This window comes from Entelurus aequoreus, unplaced genomic scaffold (assembly GCF_033978785.1).
Source record: "Entelurus aequoreus isolate RoL-2023_Sb unplaced genomic scaffold, RoL_Eaeq_v1.1 HiC_scaffold_41, whole genome shotgun sequence".
NCBI classification, from domain to species: Eukaryota; Metazoa; Chordata; class Actinopteri; order Syngnathiformes; family Syngnathidae; genus Entelurus; species Entelurus aequoreus.
Window position 1 is genome coordinate 126,116 of NW_026907973.1, and position 23,507 is coordinate 149,622.

Consider the following 23,507-nt stretch of genomic DNA (forward strand, 5'->3'; position numbering starts at 1 on the left):
AAATGTCGTAAGGGGGGGGACCCTGTCGTAAAAATGCCAAAAAACGGACTTGCTTCAGCAGTACAATTCTGGTGCTGTAGTTGTAGGAGATGTCTCAAAACGTCATCAGGAGTCCCTACAAAACCTAAAAATGGCATAAAATGCTTTTTTTGGGAAAACTTTTTTTTTACAAAAAAAAATTTAAAAAACGGACTTGTTTGAGCAGCACAATTCTGGTGCTGTAGTTGTAGGAGATGTCTCAAAACGTCATCAGGAGTCCCGACTAAACCCGTAAATGTAAGAAAATGTAAGAAAATGTATTTTTTAAGAAAAACATTTTTTCGTAAGGGGGGACCCTGTCGTAAAAATGCCAAAAAACGGACTTGATTCAGCAGCACAATTCTGGTGCTGTAGTTGTAGGAGATGTCTCAAAACGTCATCAGGAGTCCCGACTAAACCCGTAAATGTAAGAAAATGTAAGAAAATGCATTTTTTAAGAAAAACATTTTTTGCTAAAATGTCGTAAGGGGGGACCCTGTCGTAAAAATGCCAAAAAACTGACTCGATTCTGCAGCACAATTCTGGTGCTGTAGTTGTAGATGTCTCAAAACGTCATCAGGAGTCCCGACTAAACCCGTAAATGTAAGAAAATGTAAGAAAATGCATTTTTTAAGAAAAATATTTTTTGCTAAAATGTCGTAAGGGGGGACCCTGTCGTAAAAATGCCAAAAAACGGACTTGCTTCAGCAGTACAATTCTGGTGCTGTAGTTGTAGGAGATGTCTCAAAACGTCATCAGGAGTCCCTACAAAACCTAAAAATGGCATAAAATGCTTTTTTTGGGAAAACTTTTTTTTTACAAAAAATTTTTAAAAAAACAGACTTGCTTCAGCAGCACAATTCTGGTGCTGTAGTTGTAGGAGATGTCTCAAAACGTCATCAGGAGTCCCGACTAAACCCGTAAATGTAAGAAAATGTAAGAAAATGTATTTTTTAAGAAAAACATTTTTTCGTAAGGGGGGACCCTGTCGTAAAAATGCCAAAAAACGGACTTGATTCAGCAGCACAATTCTGGTGCTGTAGTTGTAGGAGATGTCTCAAAACGTCATCAGGAGTCCCGACTAAACCCGTAAATGTAAGAAAATGTAAGAAAATGCATTTTTTAAGAAAAACATTTTTTGCTAAAATGTCGTAAGGGGGGACCCTGTCGTAAAAATGCCAAAAAACTGACTCGATTCTGCAGCACAATTCTGGTGCTGTAGTTGTAGATGTCTCAAAACGTCATCAGGAGTCCCGACTAAACCCGTAAATGTAAGAAAATGTAAGAAAATGCATTTTTTAAGAAAAATATTTTTTGCTAAAATGTCGTAAGGGGGGACCCTGTCGTAAAAATGCCAAAAAACGGACTTGCTTCAGCAGTACAATTCTGGTGCTGTAGTTGTAGGAGATGTCTCAAAACGTCATCAGGAGTCCCTACAAAACCTAAAAATGGCATAAAATGCTTTTTTTGGGAAAACTTTTTTTTTACAAAAAATTTTTAAAAAAACAGACTTGCTTCAGCAGCACAATTCTGGTGCTGTAGTTGTAGGAGATGTCTCAAAACGTCATCAGGAGTCCCGACTAAACCCGTAAATGTAAGAAAATGTAAGAAAATGCATTTTTTACGAAAAACATTTTTTGCTAAAATGTCGTAAGGGGGGACCCTGTCAAAAAAATTCCAAAAAACGGACTTGCTTCAGCAGCACAATTCTGGTGCTGTAGTTGTAGGAGATGTCTCAAAACGTCATCAGGAGTCCCGACTAAACCCGTAAATGTAAGAAAATGTAAGAAAATGCATTTTTTTACGGAAAACATTTTTTGCTAAAATGTCGTAAGGGGGGACCCTGTCGTTAAAATTCCAAAAAACGGACTTGATTCTGCAGCACAATTCTGGTGCTGTAGTTGTAGGAGATGTCTTAAAACGTCATCAGGAGTCACTACAAAACCTAAAAATGGCATAAAATGCTTTTTTTGGGAAAACTTTTTTTTTACAAAAAAAAAATTCAAAAAACGGACTTGTTTGAGCAGCACAATTCTGGTGCTGTAGTTGTAGGAGATGTCTCAAAACGTCATCAGGAGTCCCGACTAAACCCGTAAATGTAAGAAAATGTAAGAAAATGCATTTTTTAAGAAAAACATTTTTTGCTAAAATGTCGTAAGGGGGGACCCTGTCGTAAAAATGCCAAAAAACGGACTTGCTTCAGCAGTACAATTCTGGTGCTGTAGTTGTAGGAGATGTCTCAAAACGTCATCAGGAGTCCCTACAAAACCTAAAAATGGCATAAAATGCTTTTTTTGGGAAAACTTTTTTTTTACAAAAAAAATTTCAAAAAACAGACTTGCTTCAGCAGCACAATTCTGGTGCTGTAGTTGTAGGAGATGTCTCAAAACGTCATCAGGAGTCCCGACTAAACCCGTAAATGTAAGAAAATTTAAGAAAATGCATTTTTTAAGAAAAACATTTTTTGCTAAAATGTCGTAAGGGGGGACCCTGTCGTAAAAATGCCAAAAAACGGACTTGCTTCAGCAGTACAATTCTGGTGCTGTAGTTGTAGGAGATGTCTCAAAACGTCATCAGGAGTCCCTACAAAACCTAAAAATGGCATAAAATGCTTTTTTTGGGAAAACTTTTTTTTTACAAAAAAAAATTCAAAAAACGGACTTGTTTGAGCAGCACAATTCTGGTGCTGTAGTTGTAGGAGATGTCTTAAAACGTCATCAGGAGTCCCGACTAAACCCGTGAATGTAAGAAAATGTAAGAAAATGCATTTTTTAAGAAAAACATTTTTTGCTAAAATGTCGTAAGGGGGGACCCTGTCGTAAAAATGCCAAAAAACGGACTTGATTCAGCAGCACAATTCTGGTGCTGTAGTTGTAGGAGATGTCTCAAAACGTCATCAGGAGTCCCTACAAAACCTAAAAATGGCATAAAATGCTTTTTTTGGGAAAACTTTTTTTTTACAAAAAAAATTTCAAAAAACGGACTTGCTTCAGCAGCACAATTCTGGTGCTGTAGTTGTAGGAGATGTCTCAAAACGTCATCAGGAGTCCCGACTAAACCCGTAAATGTAAGAAAATGTAAGAAAATGCATTTTTTAAGAAAAACATTTTTTGCTAAAATGTCGTAAGGGGGGACCCTGTCGTAAAAATTCCAAAAAACGGACTTGATTCAGCAGCACAATTCTGGTGCTGTAGTTGTAGGAGATGTCTTAAAACGTCATCAGGAGTCCCTACAAAACCTAAAAATGGCATAAAATGCTTTTTTTGGGAAAACTTTTTTTTTACAAAAAAAAATTCAAAAAACGGACTTGTTTGAGCAGCACAATTCTGGTGCTGTAGTTGTAGGAGATGTCTCAAAACGTCATCAGGAGTCCCGACTAAACCCGTAAATGTAAGAAAATGTAAGAAAATGCATTTTTTAAGAAAAACATTTTTTGCTAAAATGTCGTAAAAATGCCAAAAAACGGACTTGCTTCAGCAGTACAATTCTGGTGCTGTAGTTGTAGGAGATGTCTCAAAACGTCATCAGGAGTCCCTACAAAACCTAAAAATGGCATAAAATGCTTTTTTTGGGAAAACTTTTTTTTTACAAAAAAAAATTCAAAAAACGAACTTGTTTGAGCAGCACAATTCTGGTGCTGTAGTTGTAGGAGATGTCTCAAAACGTCATCAGGAGTCCCGACTAAACCCGTAAATGTAAGAAAATGTAAGAAAATGCATTTTTTAAGAAAAACATTTTTTGCTAAAATGTCGTAAGGGGGGACCCTGTCGTAAAAATGCCAAAAAACGGACTTGATTCAGCAGCACAATTCTGGTGCTGTAGTTGTAGGAGATGTCTCAAAACGTCATCAGGAGTCCCTACAAAACCTAAAAATGGCATAAAATGCTTTTTTTGGGAAAACTTTTTTTTTACAAAAAAAAATTCAAAAAACGGACTTGTTTGAGCAGCACAATTCTGGTGCTGTAGTTGTAGGAGATGTCTCAAAACGTCATCAGGAGTCCCTACAAAACCTAAAAATGGCATAAAATGCTTTTTTTGGGAAAACTTTTTTTTTACAAAAAAAAATTCAAAAAACGGACTTGTTTGAGCAGCACAATTCTGGTGCTGTAGTTGTAGGAGATGTCTCAAAACGTCATCAGGAGTCCCGACTAAACCCGTAAATGTAAGAAAATGTAAGAAAATGCATTTTTTAAGAAAAACATTTTTTGCTAAAATGTCCCTGTTATGACCCTGTCGTAAAAATGCCAAAAAACGGACTTGCTTCAGCAGTACAATTCTGGTGCTGTAGTTGTAGGAGATGTCTCAAAACGTCATCAGGAGTCCCTACAAAACCTAAAAATGGCATAAAATGCTTTTTTTGGGAAAACTTTTTTTTTACAAAAAAAAATTCAAAAAACGGACTTGTTTGAGCAGCACAATTCTGGTGCTGTAGTTGTAGGAGATGTCTCAAAACGTCATCAGGAGTCCCGACTAAACCCGTAAATGTAAGAAAATGTAAGAAAATGCATCTTTTAAGAAAAACATTTTTTGCTAAAATGTCGTAAGGGGGGACCCTGTCGTAAAAATGCCAAAAAACGGACTTGCTTCGGCAGTACAATTCTGGTGCTGTAGTTGTAGGAGATGTCTCAAAACGTCATCAGGAGTCCCTACAAAACCTAAAAATGGCATAAAATGCTTTTTTTGGGAAAACTTTTTTTTTACAAAAAATTTTTCAAAAAACGGACTTTTTTGAGCAGCACAATTCTGGTGCTGTAGTTGTAGGAGATGTCTCAAAACGTCATCAGGAGTCCCGACTAAACCCGTAAATGTAAGAAAATGTAAGAAAATGCATTTTTTAAGAAAAACATTTTTTGCTAAAATGTCGTAAGGGGGGACCCTGTCGTAAAAATGCCAAAAAACGGACTTGATTCAGCAGCACAATTCTGGTGCTGTAGTTGTAGGAGATGTCTCAAAACGTCATCAGGAGTCCCTACAAAACCTAAAAATGACATAAAATGCTTTTTTTGGGAAAAGTTTTTTTTTACATAAAAAATTTCAAAAAACAGACTTGCTTCAGCAGCACAATTCTGGTGCTGTAGTTGTAGGAGATGTCTCAAAACGTCATCAGGAGTCCCGACTAAACCCGTAAATGTAAGAAAATGCATTTTTTAAGAAAAACATTTTTTGCTAAAATGTCGTAAGGGCCCTGTCGTAAAAATGCCAAAAAACAGACTTGCTTCAGCAGCACAATTCTGGTGCTGTAGTTGTAGGAGATGTCTCAAAACGTCATCAGGAGTCCCGACTAAACCCGTAAATGTAAGAAAATGTAAGAAAATGCATTTTTTAAGAAAAACATTTTTTGCTAAAATGTCGTAAGGGGGGACCCTGTCGTAAAAATTCCAAAAAACGGACTTGATTCAGCAGCACAATTCTGGTGCTGTAGTTGTAGGAGATGTCTTAAAACGTCATCAGGAGTCCCTACAAAACCTAAAAATGGCATAAAATGCTTTTTTTGGGAAAACTTTTTTTTTACAAAAAAAAATTCAAAAAACGGACTTGTTTGAGCAGCACAATTCTGGTGCTGTAGTTGTAGGAGATGTCTCAAAACGTCATCAGGAGTCCCGACTAAACCCGTAAATGTAAGAAAATGTAAGAAAATGCATTTTTTAAGAAAAACATTTTTTGCTAAAATGTCGTAAGGGGGGACCCTGTCGTAAAAATGCCAAAAAACGGACTTGCTTCAGCAGTACAATTCTGGTGCTGTAGTTGTAGGAGATGTCTTAAAACGTCATCAGGAGTCCCTACAAAACCTAAAAATGGCATAAAATGCTTTTTTTGGGAAAACTTTTTTTTTACAAACAAAAATTCAAAAAACGGACTTGCTTCAGCAGTACAATTCTGGTGCTGTAGTTGTAGGAGATGTCTCAAAACGTCATCAGGAGTCCCTACAAAACCTAAAAATGGCATAAAATGCTTTTTTTGGGAAAACTTTTTTTTTACGAAAAAAATTTCAAAAAACGGACATGTTTGAGCAGCACAATTCTGGTGCTGTAGTTGGAGGAGATGTCTCAAAACGTCATCAGGAGTCCCGACTAAACCCGTAAATGTAAGAAAATGTAAGAAAATGCATTTTTTAAGAAAAACATTTTTTGCTAAAATGTCGTAAGGGGGGACCCTGTCGTAAAAATTCCAAAAAACGGACTTGATTCAGCAGCACAATTCTGGTGCTGTAGTTGTAGGAGATGTCTCAAAACGTCATCAGGAGTCCCTACAAAACCTAAAAATGGCATAAAATGCTTTTTTTGGGAAAACTTTTTTTTTACAAAAATTTTTTCAAAAAACAGACTTGCTTCAGCAGCACAATTCTGGTGCTGTAGTTGTAGGAGATGTCTTAAAACGTCATCAGGAGTCCCGACTAAACCCGTAAATGTAAGAAAATGTAAGAAAATGCATTTTTTAAGAAAAACATTTTTTGCTAAAATGTCGTAAGGGGGGACCCTGTCGTAAAAATGCCAAAAAACGGACTTGATTCAGCAGCACAATTCTGGTGCTGTAGTTGTAGGAGATGTCTCAAAACGTCATCAGGAGTCCCTACAAAACCTAAAAATGGCATAAAATGCTTTTTTTGGGAAAACTTTTTTTTTACAAAAAAAAATTCAAAAAACGGACTTGTTTGAGCAGCACAATTCTGGTGCTGTAGTTGTAGGAGATGTCTCAAAACGTCATCAGGAGTCCCGACTAAACCCGTAAATGTAAGAAAATGCATTTTTTAAGAAAAACATTTTTTGCTAAAATGTCGTAAGGGGGGACCCTGTCGTAAAAATGCCAAAAAACGGACTTGCTTCAGCAGTACAATTCTGGTGCTGTAGTTGTAGGAGATGTCTCAAAACGTCATCAGGAGTCCCTACAAAACCTAAAAATGGCATAAAATGCTTTTTTTGGGAAAACTTTTTTTTTACAAAAAAAATTTCAAAAAACGGACTTGTTTGAGCAGCACAATTCTGGTGCTGTAGTTGTAGGAGATGTCTCAAAACGTCATCAGGAGTCCCGACTAAACCCGTAAATGTAAGAAAATGCATTTTTTAAGAAAAACATTTTTTGCTAAAATGTCGTAAGGGGGGACCCTGTCGTAAAAATGCCAAAAAACGGACTTGCTTCAGCAGTACAATTCTGGTGCTGTAGTTGTAGGAGATGTCTCAAAACGTCATCAGGAGTCCCTACAAAACCTAAAAATGGCATAAAATGCTTTTTTTGGGAAAACTTTTTTTTTACAAAAAAAAATTCAAAAAACGGACTTGTTTGAGCAGCACAATTCTGGTGCTGTAGTTGTAGGAGATGTCTTAAAACGTCATCAGGAGTCCCGACTAAACCCGTAAATGTAAGAAAATGTAAGAAAATGCATTTTTTAAGAAAAACATTTTTTGCTAAAATGTCGTAAGGGGGGACCCTGTCGTAAAAATGCCAAAAAACGGACTTGATTCAGCAGCACAATTCTGGTGCTGTAGTTGTAGGAGATGTCTCAAAACGTCATCAGGAGTCCCTACAAAACCTAAAAATGGCATAAAATGCTTTTTTTGGGAAAACTTTTTTTTTACAAAAAAAATTTCAAAAAACGGACTTGCTTCAGCAGCACAATTCTGGTGCTGTAGTTGTAGGAGATGTCTCAAAACGTCATCAGGAGTCCCGACTAAACCCGTAAATGTAAGAAAATGTAAGAAAATGCATTTTTTAAGAAAAACATTTTTTGCTAAAATGTCGTAAGGGGGGACCCTGTCGTAAAAATTCCAAAAAACGGACTTGATTCAGCAGCACAATTCTGGTGCTGTAGTTGTAGGAGATGTCTTAAAACGTCATCAGGAGTCCCTACAAAACCTAAAAATGGCATAAAATGCTTTTTTTGGGAAAACTTTTTTTTTACAAAAAAAATTTCAAAAAACGGACTTGTTTGAGCAGCACAATTCTGGTGCTGTAGTTGTAGGAGATGTCTCAAAACGTCATCAGGAGTCCCGACTAAACCCGTAAATGTAAGAAAATGTAAGAAAATGCATTTTTTAAGAAAAACATTTTTTGCTAAAATGTCGTAAGGGGGGACCCTGTCGTAAAAATGCCAAAAAACGGACTTGCTTCAGCAGTACAATTCTGGTGCTGTAGTTGTAGGAGATGTCTCAAAACGTCATCAGGAGTCCCGACTAAACCCGTAAATGTAAGAAAATGTAAGAAAATGCATTTTTTACGAAAAACATTTTTTGCTAAAATGTCGTAAGGGGGGACCCTGTCGTAAAAATTCCAAAAAACGGACTTGCTTCAGCAGCACAATTCTGGTGCTGTAGTTGTAGGAGATGTCTTAAAACGTCATCAGGAGTCCCTACAAAACCTAAAAATGGCATAAAATGCTTTTTTTGGGAAAACTTTTTTTTTACAAAAAAAAATTCAAAAAACGGACTTGTTTGAGCAGCACAATTCTGGTGCTGTAGTTGTAGGAGATGTCTCAAAACGTCATCAGGAGTCCCGACTAAACCCGTAAATGTAAGAAAATGCATTTTTTACGAAAAACATTTTTTGCTAAAATGTCGTAAGGGGGGACCCTGTCGTAAAAATTCCAAAAAACGGACTTGATTCAGCAGCACCATTCTGGTGCTGTAGTTGTAGGAGATGTCTCAAAACGTCATCAGGAGTCCCTACAAAACCTAAAAATGGCATAAAATGCTTTTTATGGGAAAACTTTTTTTTTACAAAAAAAAAATTCAAAAAACAGACTTGCTTCAGCAGCACAATTCTGGTGCTGTAGTTGTAGGAGATGTCTCAAAACGTCATCAGGAGTCCCTACAAAACCTAAAAATGGCATAAAATGCTTTTTTTGGGAAAACTTTTTTTTTACAAAAAAATTTTCAAAAAACAGACTTGCTTCAGCAGCACAATTCTGGTGCTGTAGTTGTAGGAGATGTCTCAAAACGTCATCAGGAGTCCCGACTAAACCCGTAAATGTAAGAAAATGTAAGAAAATGCATTTTTTAAGAAAAACATTTTTTGCTAAAATGTCGTAAGGGGGGACCCTGTCGTAAAAATTCCAAAAAACGGACTTGATTCAGCAGCACAATTCTGGTGCTGTAGTTGTAGGAGATGTCTTAAAACGTCATCAGGAGTCCCTACAAAACCTAAAAATGGCATAAAATGCTTTTTTTGGGAAAACTTTTTTTTTATAAAAAAAAAATTCAAAAAACAGACTTGCTTCAGCAGCACAATTCTGGTGCTGTAGTTGTAGGAAATGTCTCAAAACGTCATCAGGAGTCCCGACTAAACCCGTAAATGTAAGAAAATGTAAGAAAATGCATTTTTTACGAAAAACATTTTTTGCTAAAATGTCGTAAGGGGGGACCCTGTCGTAAAAATGCCAAAAAACGGACTTGATTCAGCAGCACAATTCTGGTGCTGTAGTTGTAGGAGATGTCTCAAAACGTCATCAGGAGTCCCTACAAAACCTAAAAATGGCATAAAATGCTTTTTTTGGGAAAACTTTTTTTTTACAAAAAAAAAATTCAAAAAACAGACTTGCTTCAGCAGCACAATTCTGGTGCTGTAGTTGTAGGAGATGTCTCAAAACGTCAGCAGGAGTCCCGACTAAACCCGTAAATGTAAGAAAATGTAAGAAAATGCATTTTTTACGAAAAACATTTTTTTCTAAAATGTCGTAAGGGGGGACCCTGTCGTAAAAATGCCAAAAAACGGACTTGCTTCAGCAGTACAATTCTGGTGCTGTAGTTGTAGGAGATGTCTCAAAACGTCATCAGGAGTCCCTACAAAACCTAAAAATGGCATAAAATGCTTTTTTTGGGAAAACTTTTTTTTTACAAAAAAAAATTCAAAAAACGGACTTGTTTGAGCAGCACAATTCTGGTGCTGTAGTTGTAGGAGATGTCTTAAAACGTCATCAGGAGTCCCGACTAAACCCGTAAATGTAAGAAAATGTAACAAAATGCATTTTTTAAGAAAAACATTTTTTGCTAAAATGTCGTAAGGGGGGACCCTGTCGTAAAAATGCCAAAAAACGGACTTGATTCAGCAGCACAATTCTGGTGCTGTAGTTGTAGGAGATGTCTCAAAACGTCATCAGGAGTCCCTACAAAACCTAAAAATGGCATAAAATGCTTTTTTTGGGAAAACTTTTTTTTTACAAAAAAAATTTCAAAAAACGGACTTGCTTCAGCAGCACAATTCTGGTGCTGTAGTTGTAGGAGATGTCTCAAAACGTCATCAGGAGTCCCGACTAAACCCGTAAATGTAAGAAAATGTAAGAAAATGCATTTTTTAAGAAAAACATTTTTTGCTAAAATGTCGTAAGGGGGGACCCTGTCGTAAAAATTCCAAAAAACGGACTTGATTCAGCAGCACAATTCTGGTGCTGTAGTTGTAGGAGATGTCTTAAAACGTCATCAGGAGTCCCTACAAAACCTAAAAATGGCATAAAATGCTTTTTTTGGGAAAACTTTTTTTTTACAAAAAAAAATTCAAAAAACGGACTTGTTTGAGCAGCACAATTCTGGTGCTGTAGTTGTAGGAGATGTCTCAAAACGTCATCAGGAGTCCCGACTAAACCCGTAAATGTAAGAAAATGCATTTTTTACGAAAAACATTTTTTGCTAAAATGTCGTAAGGTGGGACCCTGTCGTAAAAATGCCAAAAAACGGACTTGATTCAGCAGCACAATTCTGGTGTTGTAGTTGTAGGAGATGTCTCAAAACGTCATCAGGAGTCCCTACAAAACCTAAAAATGTCATCTCCTGTTCCCACAGTACCTCCGTGACTCCGCAGTGAGCCGTGCGCCTCACCTGCCGATCTTCCCCCTGGACTCTGACTGCCTTCCTCCACCTCCGCACTCGGACCTGGACTTCTGGACGCCTCTCTCCTGCCCCCACGGACCTCGCTCGGATCACGAACCTCTTTTGCTTCGCCCCTCTGGACTTCTTTGCTGCCACAACCAACACACACTTACAATAACCTCTGGTAACTTATATTTGGTTAACTTCTACACATAGCCCTGCATCCACACACATAGTAGCATACACACCCGACGTAATCATCAAGCTCAAATAAAACCCGTTGAGCTAGACCTCCTGCTGTCGTACCGTCTCCTTCCCCCTTCGTCTTACGTAACAGTACCGGTACCAAAATGTATTTTGATACTTTTCTAAAAAAAAAGGGTACCACAAAAAATTGCATTATTGGCTTTATTTGAACAAAACATCTTAGTGTACATGAAACATATGTTTATTATTGTCATTTAGTCCTCAAATAAAATAGTGAACATACTAGACAACTTGTCTTTTAGTAATAAGTAAACAAACAAAGACTCCTAATTAGTCTGCTGACGTATGCATTAACATATTGTGTCATTTATACACCTATTATTTTGTACACATTATGAGGGACAAACTGCAAAAATTGATTATTAATCTACTTGTTCATTTGCTGTTAAAATCTGCTTATTTTCTGTTTCAACATTTTCTATCTACACTTTTGTTCAAATGTAATAATCACTTATTCTTCTCTTCTTTGATACTTTACATTAGTTTTGGATGATACCACACATTTAGGTATCGATCTGATACCAAGTAGTTACAGGATCATACATTGGTCATTTTCAAAGTCCTCATGTGTCCATGGACATATTTACTGACTTTATAAACATAATATACATTTTAAAAAAAGGAAAAAAGATTTTGTGACGATAAAAAATATCGATGTAATCATAGTAGTATCGACTAGATACGCTCTTGTACTTGGTATCATTACAGTGGATGTCAGGTGTAGATCCACCCATGGCATTTGTTTACATTGTGACGGCGGTGAGATATTGTATCCTCCTACGGTGTGTAGTGAAGCATGTTTAGGTATTCCTCATCCTCCAGTGATAATGCTACTTGTAAAAAACGTACTTTATTTGTCGCCATGGAGGCCAGGATTAGTGATTTAGAAGTAGCTGAAACACTGTGGATGTGTGTTAGCTGCGAGCTAGTTAGCCATGTCTTAAAGCAGCTCTTCCTGAGGGTGTTTCAGTGTTATAACTTCACCTTTATCTTGACTTTTTACACCAAAATGCGTCCATTCTCCCTTTTCTGTCTACACACTGTGTCTGCTTGTAAGTACTCTGTGTGTGTGTGCTGCCCAACAGCAGTAAAACCAGCAATGTCATGATTGACTATTTGCTTGATCAGTAACTTAACAAAGCTCCAAAGTTTTGGTTCACCTCCATCGTAGTTCACTAAGACGGGTCCTCCATTATATTTGTCATTAGGGCCTGGAATCTAGCTCTGCAAGACCTGGGATAGCTGAGTGGTTAACACTGTTGGCCACCAAGCAAGGGGTACTGGGTTCAAATCCCAGTAGGGAGTTAGTGTTTTGTTTCACTATCATTGTGATTTTGTGAGACAGGTTCTCAATTAAATATGTCATTGGGGCCCGAAATCTAGCTTCAAGAAGACCAAGAATAGCTTAGTGGTCAAAGCAGCTAGTGCCCAATCAAATGGGACTGGGTTCAAATCCCAGTCAGATCGTTTGGTGACTAGGAAATATCCAGTCAGAGAAATTACTCTTTTATATCATAGTTTACTGAGACAGGTTCTAAATCACATATAATTAAATATGTCATTGGGGACCGAAATCTGCCTTCAAGAATACCAAGGATAGCTGAATGTTTAAAGCAGCTAGCTCCCAATCAAAGGGTTCTGGGTCCAAATCCCAGTCAGGTCACTCTGAAACAGGTAAAGATCTTGTCAGAGGAATAAATCTTTTGTATGATAGTTTAAAGGTTCTCAATTATATATGTCATTGGGGCCCGAAATCTGGTAACAAGATAGACCAAGGATAGCTGAATGGTTAAACAGCTATCTCTCAATCAAAGGGTTCTGGGTTCAATCCCTGTCAGGTCGATCGGCTTGCCAAGCCAAAGTATGCAGAAGTGGGGATGCCGGACGATGTGGGGGTGTATCAGTAATTCCTATGCTGGGATGGGTGGGAATAGAAAGATAGATAATTAATTCATTGTGAGTGTTGACCAATCAGCTCTCCTGGTCTGACTAATTGCAATTGAGATAATAAAATAGATGAAACAATTCTAATTGGATAATGAATAAACCAAATACAAGAAAGATAATTGGGGAAAAAATGGAGGAAGTAGAACTAGTGGAATAATTTAATTAAAAGATAATTGTATTGATAATTAATTATTAAGATAATTAATTATACAAATTTGTGTTTTTTATTATCTAATTTTTTTTTATCACAATTGCAATTAGACATGTTTTTATTAATCATATTTTTTTATTATCCAATTATTTCAACTTTTTTATTATCTCAAATGCAGTTAGTCAGACCAGGAGCTCCATTAAGATCTTTGATTAGTGTTTTGTAACATGTATTTAAAACAGCAGAGTGCTCCTGTCTTAGAAAGGATCTTTGACCTGCATTTTTCCACAGTACAGTGCTCCCGTCAAACAAGATCTTTGATTAGTGTTTTGTAACACCTCCACTCCACTGTATTATCCTGAATCAGATGCACCTGTGTGAGGTGGTTAGCTGCATAAAGACACCTGTCCAATCAGTAAGAGCCAAACATTCAGCATGGCTAAGAGCAAAGAGCTGTCCAAAGACACCAGAGACAAAATGGTACAACTCCACAAGGATGGAAAGGGCTACGGAGAAATTGCCAAGCAGCTTGGTGAAAAAAGGTCCACTGTTGGAGCAATCATTAGAAAATGGAAGAAGCTAAACATGACGGTCAATCTCAATGGGAGTGGAGCCCCATGCAAGATATCACCTGGTGGGGTCTCAATGATGCTAAGAAAGGTGAGGAATCAGCCCAGGACTACACGGCAGGACTTGGTCAATGACCTGAAAAGAGCTGGGACCACTGTTTCCATGGTCACTGTTGGTAATAACGTCATGGTTTGAAATCATGCATGGCACGGAAGGTTCCCCTGCTTAAACCAGAACATGTTAAGGCCCGTCTTAAGTTTGCCAATGACCATTTGGATAATCCAGAGGAGTCATGGGAGAAAGTGTTGTGGACAGTGTTTTATCACATCTCTATCATAGTTTACAGACACAGGTTCACCATTACATCTGGTCTTAAGAAAACCCAAGGTAGCTCAGTGGGTTACATCAATACTGTTAACCAAGGGGTACTGGGTTCAAGTCCCACTTACAGTTTTATATCATAGTTTACTGAGACAGGTTCTCAATTAAATGTTTCATTGGGGCCCGAAAACTTTGTTCTAGAAGACCAAAGATAGCTGAAGGGTTAAACAGCTACCTCCCAATCAAAGGGTTCTGGGTTCAATCCCAGTCAGGTCACTCTACAACTACTAAATACCCACTCAGAGCAATTAGTCTTTTAAATGAAAGTTTACTGAGACAGTTCTCAATTATATATGTCATTGGGGCCCGGAAATCTGGTAACAACAAGAGCAAGGATGGCTGAATGGTTAAACAGCTAGCTTACAATCAAAGGGTTCTGGGTTCAATCCCAGTCTGGTCGCTCTACAACTACTAAATATCCACTCAGAGCAATTAGTCTTTTAAACGAAAGTTTACTGAGACAGTTCTCAATTATATATGTCATTGGGGCCCGGAAATCTGGTAATTGTATGGCCGAGGATAGCTGAATGGTTAAACATCTAGCTCCCAACAAAGGGTTCATGGGTTCAATCCCAGTCCAAGGTCCAAGCAAGGGTGGGGAGTAGCGTTATGTGGGGGTGTATCACCTCCCCCACACAGAGTAAAGTCAAGTGGTAGCTGGTTAATTAACTTATAGTTAAAAAGGTAAGTATGAGTAATAATAATAACAAATAGTCTATAGTCCAAAAGTCAAGGGTAACCTCGGGGGTTAGCTCCTCCTCCTTGCCGAGGCTAAAGTTGGCTGGGATGGGCGGGAATAGAAAGATAGATAATTAATTCATTGTGAGTGTTGACCAATCAGCTCTCCTGGTCTGACTAATTGCAGTTGAGATAATGAAAAAAAAAAAAACTGCAATTGATACAATAAAAAAAAAAAAAATTGGATAATAAAAAAATAAGATTAAAAAAAACATGTCTGTCATGTAATTGCAATTGAGATAATTACAATTGAGTTAATTGAGATAATTAATTGAGATAATTAATTGAGATAATTGGAATGGAGATAATTAATTTTAATTATGTCTATTGAGATAATTAATTATCATAATTAATTGAGATAATTAATTATCTCAATTGACATAATTAAAATTAATTATCTCCATTCCAATTATCTCAATTAACTCAATTGTAATTATCTCAATTGCAATTACATGACAGACATGTTTTTTTTAATCTTATTTTTTAATCATCCAATTTTTTATTTTTTTTATTTTATCAATTGCAGTTTGTTTTTTTCATTATCTCAACTGCAATTAGTCAGACCAGGAGAGCTGATTGGTCAACACTCACAATGAATTAATTATCTATCTTTCTATTCCCGCCCATCCCAGCCAACTTTAGCCTCGGCAAGGAGGAGGAGCTAACCCCCGAGGTTACCCTTGACTTTTGGACTATAGACTATTTGTTATTATTATTACTCATACTTACCTTTTTAACTATAAGTTAATTAACCAGCTACCACTTGACTTTACTCTGTGTGGGGGAGGTGATACACCCCCACATAACGCTACTCCCCACCCTTGCTTGGACCTTGGACTGGGATTGAACCCATGAACCCTTTGTTGGGAGCTAGATGTTTAACCATTCAGCTATCCTCGGCCATACAATTGCCAGATTTCCGGGCCCCAATGACATATATAATTGAGAACTGTCTCAGTAAACTTTCATTTAAAAGATTAATTGCTCTGACTCAATATTTACTAGTTTTAGAGTGACCTGACTGGGATTGAACCCAGAACCCTTTGATTGGGAGGTAGCTGTTTAACCATTCAGCTATCTTTGGTCTTCTAGAAGAAAGTTTTCGGGCCCCAATGAAACATTTAATTGAGAACCTGTCTCAGTAAACTATGATATAAAACTGTAAGTGGGACTTGAACCCAGTACCCCTTGGTTAACAGTATTGATGTAACCCACTGAGCTACCTTGGGTTTTCTTAAGACCAGATGTAATGGTGAACCTGTGTCTGTAAACTATGATAGAGATGTGATAAAACACTGTCCACAACACTTTCTCCCATGACTCCTCTGGATTTATATTATTGTATATACTAGGTCATAAAATCAGTGTCAGTTGAGTCGGTCCATATGTTGCCTGTAGGGATTTTTAATGTCCAGCAGATGTCAGTATTTAGTGACACAGTATCAATACAGTTTTGCAATGTGTCGAAACGCTTCATGACGCCTCATCAACCCATCACTACCGTAGCCCTTTCCATCCTTGTGGAGTTGTACCATTTTGTCTCTGGTGTCTTTGGACAGCTCTTTGCTCTTAGCCATGCTGAATGTTTGGCTCTTACTGATTGTATGGGGTGGACAGGTGTCTTTATGCAGCTAACCACCTCACACAGGTGCATCTGATTCAGGATAATACAGTGGAGTGGAGGTGTTACAAAACACTAATCAAAGATCTTGTTTGACAGGAGCACTGTACTGTGGAAAAATGCAGGTCAAAGATCCTTTCTGTGACAGGAGCACTCTGTTGTTTTAAATACATGTTACAAAACTATGATATAAAAGAGTAATTTCTCTGACTGGATCTTCCCTAGTCACCAAACGATCTGACTGGGATTTGAACCCAGTCCCATTTGATTGGGCACTAGCTGCTTTGACCACTAAGCTATTCTTGGTCTTCTTAAAGCTAGATTTCGGGCCCCAATGACATATTTAATTGAGAACCTGTCTCACAAAATCACAATGATAGTGAAACAAAACACTAACTCCCTACTGGGATTTGAACCCAGTACCCCTTGCTTGGTGGCCAACAGTGTTAACCACTCAGCTATCCCAGGTCTTGCAGAGCTAGATTCCAGGCCCTAATGACAAATATAATCGAGGACCCGTCTTAGTGAACTACGATGGAGGTGAACCAAAACTTTGGAGCTTTGTTAAGTTACTGATCAAGCAAATAGTCAATCATGACATTGCTGGTTTTACTGCTGTTGGGCAGCACACACACACAGAGTACTTACAAGCAGACACAGTGTGTAGACAGAAAAGGGAGAATGGACGCATTTTGGTGTAAAAAGTCAAGATAAAGGTGAAGTTATAACACTGAAACACCCTCAGGAAGAGCTGCTTTAAGACATGGCTAACTAGCTCGCAGCTAACACACATCCACAGTGTTTCAGCTACTTCTAAATCACTAATCCTGGCCTCCATGGCGACAAATAAAGTAAGTTTTTTACAAGTAGCATTATCACTGGAGGACGAGGAATACCTAAACATGCTTCACTACACACCGTAGGAGGATACAATATCTCACCGCCGTCACAATGTAAACAAACGCCATGGGTGGATCTACACCTGACATCTACTGTAATGATACCAAGTACAAGAGCGTATCTAGTCGATACTACTATGATTACATGGATATTTTTTATCGTCACAAAATCTTTTTTCCTTTTTTTAATATGTATATTATGTTTATAAAGTCAGTAAATACGTCCATGGACACATGAGGACTTTGAAAATGACCAATGTATGATCCTGTAACTACTTGGTATCAGATCGATACCTAAATGTGTGGTATCATCCAAAACTAATGTAAAGTATCAAAGAAGAGAAGAATAAGTGATTATTACATTTGAACAAAAGTGTAGATAGAAAATGTTGAAACAGAAAATAAGCAGATTTTAACAGCAAATGAACAAGTAGATTAATAATCAATTTTTGCAGTTTGTCCCTCATAATGTGTACAAAATAATAGGTGTATAAATGACACAATATGTTAATGCATACGTCAGCAGACTAATTAGGAGTCTTTGTTTGTTTACTTATTACTAAAAGACAAGTTGTCTAGTATGTTCACTATTTTATTTGAGGACTAAATGACAATAATAAACATGTTTCATGTACACTAAGATGTTTTGTTCAAATAAAGCTATTAATGACATTTTTTGTGGTACCCTTTTTTTAGAAAAGTATCAAAATACATTTTGGTACCGGTACTGTTACGTAAGACGAAGGGGGAAGGAGACGGTACGACAGCAGGAGGTCTAGCTCAACGGGTTTTATTTGTGAATTGTTTTTGTTTGCGGATGACTCGACCTTGCTGGTATCCGGCAAGGACAAGTCACAGGTGGAGAAAATCCTCAGTGCTGAACTCTGTAGAACTTGCACCTGGCTCGCTGACAACAAGCTATCCATACACTTGGGTAAAACGGAATCCATCCTGTTTGGGTCCCACATCAACCTTAAGAAAGTCAATGACTTCACTATAAAAGTGGGTGACGTTGTTCTCACCAGGAAAGATGAGGTCACCTACCTAGGTTCCATTCTAGAGGCTAATCTTTCCTGTGATAAAATGGCAACCAAGGTAATCAAAAAGGTCAACCAACGAACGAGATTTCTCTACAGAATCTCCTCTCTGGTCAACAAAAGCACCTTGAGGATTCTGGCGGGAACTCTCGTTCAACCCTTTTTTGATTACGCATGCACCTCCTGCTACCCTAGCACCTCTAAAACCCTCAAATCTAAACTCCAAACATCCCAGAACAAGCTAGTCAGATTACTTCTAGACCTCCACCCCAGATCCCACCTCACTCCTACCCACTTCTCCAAAGTGGGCTGGCTCAAGGTGGAGGACAGAGTAAAACAACTTGCACTGAGCCTAGTCTATAAAATCCGCTACACCTCCCTGAAACCGAAGTACATGTCAAACTACTTCCATAACGTAAATGACCGCCATAACCACAACACCAGGGGGAGCTCCACTAACCACGTTAAACCCAGATTCCCATCTAACAAAGGTCTTAACTCATTCTCTTTCTATGCCACATCAATGTGGAATGCACTCCCAACAGGTGTAAAAGAAAGCATAAGAAAAAGTATCTACATTTGATTGTTAACATTTGATTTATATATGTTTATTTTTTCAATATTTTTATGAATGTATTAATCAATCAACAAAACAATACACAACAATGCAATCCAATTCCAAAAGCAAAGCCGCCCCAGCAACACTAAGAACAACAGTAAACAGCAATTGAGGACACAAACATGACACGGAACAATCCAAATGTAGTGAAACAAAAATGAACATTATCGACAACAGCATCAATACTAGTAACAATATCAAAACAGCAGTGATTAAAAATCCCTCATTGACATTATCATTAGACATTTATATATATAAAAAAAAGAACAATAGTGTGACAGTGGCTTACACTTGCATCGCATCTCATAAGCTTGACAACACACTGTGTCCAATATTTTCACAAAGATAAAATAAGTCATATTTTGGTTCATTTAATAGTTGAAACAAATTATTCTTGAGACAAGATTTCGGGCCCCAATGACATATTTATTTGAGAAGCTGTCTCAGAAAATTATGATATAAAACAATAACTCCCCAGCTGGAGCCTTCCTAGTCACTGCTGGACCATGACTTGGATTTGAACCTAGTACCCTTTGATTGGGAGCTAGCTGCTATAACCACTCGGCTATCCTTTATCTGCCAATTCACAGTTTTCGTGCCCCAATGACATAACCTGTCCTAGTAAACTAGGATATAAAGCAGCAACTCTTCCAGTTGGAGCTTTCCTAGTCACTGCACGACATGACGTGGATTTGAAACCAATCCCCTTTGAGTGACAGCTAGCTGCCTTAACCACTCAACTATCATTGGTCTGCTGGAGCCAAGACTTTGGGCCCCAATGACATATTTAATTGAGAACCTGTCTCAGTTCGATCCTGTGCTCTGGATCTTTCTGTGTGGAGTTTGCATGTTCTCCCTGTGACTGTGTGGGTTCTTTTCCGACTTTCATATATATATATATATATATATATATATATATATATATATATATATATATATATATATATATATATATATATATATATGGGGTGAAGGAGTGATGCGTGGGATGATGCAACACTATGCCCAGATGTGGGATGTGAGTTCAGGATGTTGGTGTGGCTTGTGCAGCCCTTTGAGACACTCGTGATTTAGGGCTATATAAGTACTGTGAAGTCTGGGAAGCTAAATAAGGCACACTTGGAAATAATGAATTTCTTTGTGTGTGCAATTGCGGCAGAAGTCCACAGGAGGGCGCACGTTCCCTTCCAGAGTCTATAGCTGCCATTAAAAGACACTTGCGCAATAGCCAGAGGTGCACTCTTAAAACGAATGTGTTGGAAATAACACAATTTGTGTTGTTTTTTTACACATCTCCATGTCCAGAGGGGGACAACTCAATTTGTCAATTTTAACACATTAACTTTGTTACTTATATTAACACAGTAAATGTGTAGGTTTTAGTAACAAATGTTTGTGTTACTCAAATTAAACACATTTTGTGTATATTGGCAACACTTGTGTGTGTGTGCATGCTATGCTATATAAAAAAACATAATTGAAATTTAATTGGCATTTAATTCAAAAATTCCTTCTATTCATTACAAGTCACAACATTTAGGAAATAAGTCTGTATCTTGTCAGTAAGTGCAATTCAGAATCTCTCAGCTCATATTAGGGATGTCCGATAATGGCTTTTTGCCGATATGCCGATATTGTCCAACTCTTTAATTACCGATACCGATAACAACCGATATATACAGTCGTGGAATTAACACATTATGCCTAATTTGGACAACCAGGTATGGTGAAGATAAGGTACTTTTTAAAAAAAAAAAAAAAGATAAATAAATTAAAAACATTTTCTTGAATAAAAAAGAAAGTAAAACAATATAAAAACAGTTACATAGAAACTAGTAATTAAAGAAAATGAGTCAAATTAACTGTTAAAGGTTAGTATTATTAGTGGAGCAGCAGCACGCACAATCATGTGTGCTTACGGACTGTATCCCTTGCAGACTGTATTGATATATATTGATATATAATGTAGGAAGCAGAATATTAATAACAGAAAGAAACAACCCTTTTGTGTGAATGAGTGTAAATGGGGGAGGGAGGTTTTTTGGGTTGGTGCACTAATTGTAAGTGTATCTTGTGTTTTTTATGTGGATTTAATAAAAAAATTTAAAAAAACAAAACACCGATACTAATAAAAAAAACGATACCGATAATTTTCGATATTACATTTTAACGCATTTTTCGGCCGATATCGGCAGACCGATATTATCGGACATCTTTAGCTCATATACATCAAGTGGCAAAGCATCAGTTGCATCTTTCAGATTCATCACTTGAAATTAGTCTTTTTAATCACATAAGTGTGAAGGTGTTCATCAAAATAGTTAACAGTGAGAACTCTCAACAAAATGAACACCTCATCACGGTCAGAAAAGGTAACAATATACACTGTCTCTCCAAAGATATGTTTGTTGTCCAGATCACATTTGAAGGAAAGCACACAACCAGGTGTGTAGCAATGACCAAATATAGACACACAACTGATACTCCAAATGTTTCAATCATTGATTGAAACTTTATTAGTAGATTGCACAGTGAAGTACATATTACATACAATTGACCACTAAATGGTAACACCCCAATAAGTTGTTCAACTTATGTCCACAGGCTGCCATTTTTTCAATCAACAACTCCTACTTTACCAAGCAGGCAAGGTTACAAGCCCAATACAATTTGAAGAGTTAGTCCAGACTGCCGGTGAGACCCTCTTCCTGGAGCGGAATGACATGGGCAGCCACGAGGACATATTGTGTTGATGTTGTGCTGCAATGTCCAATGCTCACCAGACCAGGTTGCATCACTGGAGCAGGGTCAGTGGTTTGTAGGAGGTCATGGAAGCTTCTTCCTGGCTAAAACAGTGTATGCAACACATGTGATTACATCATCTTTACAAGTTATGAATCATTTACTTAAGATATCTCACTTGTTTTATATTCTTATCACAAATTAAAATATTCTTACTTGTTTAATGTAGGACAGCACTGACTTGATGCTGCATTTTGTCCATCCCATAGATCTTCTTGACCCAGTAGGGGGCAGATCATGTGTGAGCATCTTCAGTGCTCTACAGCACCTTCATTCTGTACAAATAGACAAATATACACAGTTTATATCACTGACATGTGACACTGTAAGGTTAAATGTGTGTCAACTTGGGGAGTCTTTGGAAGATGACACAAAAAGGCATGATAATCCTCCATAAATAAACTAAACATTACCAGCACTCTCAGCTTCTGGTGGTTCATCTTTTCCTTCAAGAGCAGCCAGCTTCAACAACTTTGGTCCCATTTGCGTAGAAAGATGTCTGTCTTGTATGGAAACATCTTCTCAAACTGTCGATCTGTTAAGGTTTACCAACAGGACAAGACAAGGGTGATTAGATAAGGTTATATGCAAATCCATTTGAGAGTGCAGGTGGTGATTACATTGACTGACTTACCAGATATGGTACATCAATGAAACAAGGGTAGTTCTCAACAATCTCTGCCAGAGTAGGTGACTGATTAGATATCCAGTATCTTGGGTGGAAGTAGGTTTTGTCCTTACCCATCTTGATGGAAGAAAGGTTCTCCGGACTAGGCTTCATCCTTATGATCACAGTTATCCATTCTTGGACAGACTCATCACTTTCTGGAACTTCTTCAAGTCCAACAGTGACTTCAGATGAGCCACCCCTTCTGCAATAACGGCACCGATCATCCCTTCGTTCGGCGGATATTCCTCAGCTTACCTTCCAGAAAGCCAGCGTGGCATGTTGGATCATAGACGTGTTCCTTTACAACACAAATAAAACTGATCTAATGAGCTACTGTCACAATCAATCCAAGTAATGTGTGTTTCTCACTCTTAACATTCCCTTACATATCCTTATTTTCGTCCTCCATGTTGATGTTAAGTGACGGGTAAAGTGTCACATGGTTCTGGCGAGAAGTTTTTTGTCCGCACTTACTGGATAACTGAGGAAAAACATAATGAAGAAGAAAAAGGACACATTAACATTGGACATAACATTAGACGTCCTGTACTTCAAAATAAGTGACAAATGTCTACTTACAACTGACGGCAGTTGTTACCAGTACCCTTCTCCATTTTTATGTAAGTGAAGTGAATTATATAGCGCTTTTTCTCTAGTGACTCAAAGCGCTTTACATAGTGAAAGGCAATATCTAAGTTGCATTTAAAGCAGTGTGGGTGGCACTGGGAGCAGGTGGGTAAAGCGTCTTGCCCAATGACACGACGGCAGTGACTAGGATGGCGGAAGCGGGGATCGAACCTGGAACCCTCAAGCTGCTGGCACGGCCGCTCTCCCACTCTCCTCGTAGAATGCAAAAATCCTGGGATCTTTTAGTTGGAGGCGAGTGTTGGCAGTGTCAGGATGAAGATCACTGGCTGCTGTTGAAGTGTGAAGGAACAGTCCACTATTTTATTTCAACCAGTGTAGAGATATTAACACTTCATCTAAGCCA

General features: G+C 37.8%; 1 long non-coding RNA gene across 1 annotated transcript; it reads right to left on the reverse strand.

Moving 5' to 3' along the window:
- Nucleotides 1-21,542: 21,542 nt before the first annotated feature.
- On the reverse strand, nt 21,543-23,278 carry LOC133645333 (uncharacterized). Its single transcript, XR_009825011.1, has 4 exons — nt 22,903-23,278; nt 22,260-22,814; nt 22,003-22,121; nt 21,543-21,890 (listed from the first exon to the last, which is right to left on the reverse strand). It is a non-coding gene; the product is annotated as an uncharacterized LOC133645333 (long non-coding RNA).
- Between the last annotated feature and the right edge of the window lie 229 nt (nt 23,279-23,507).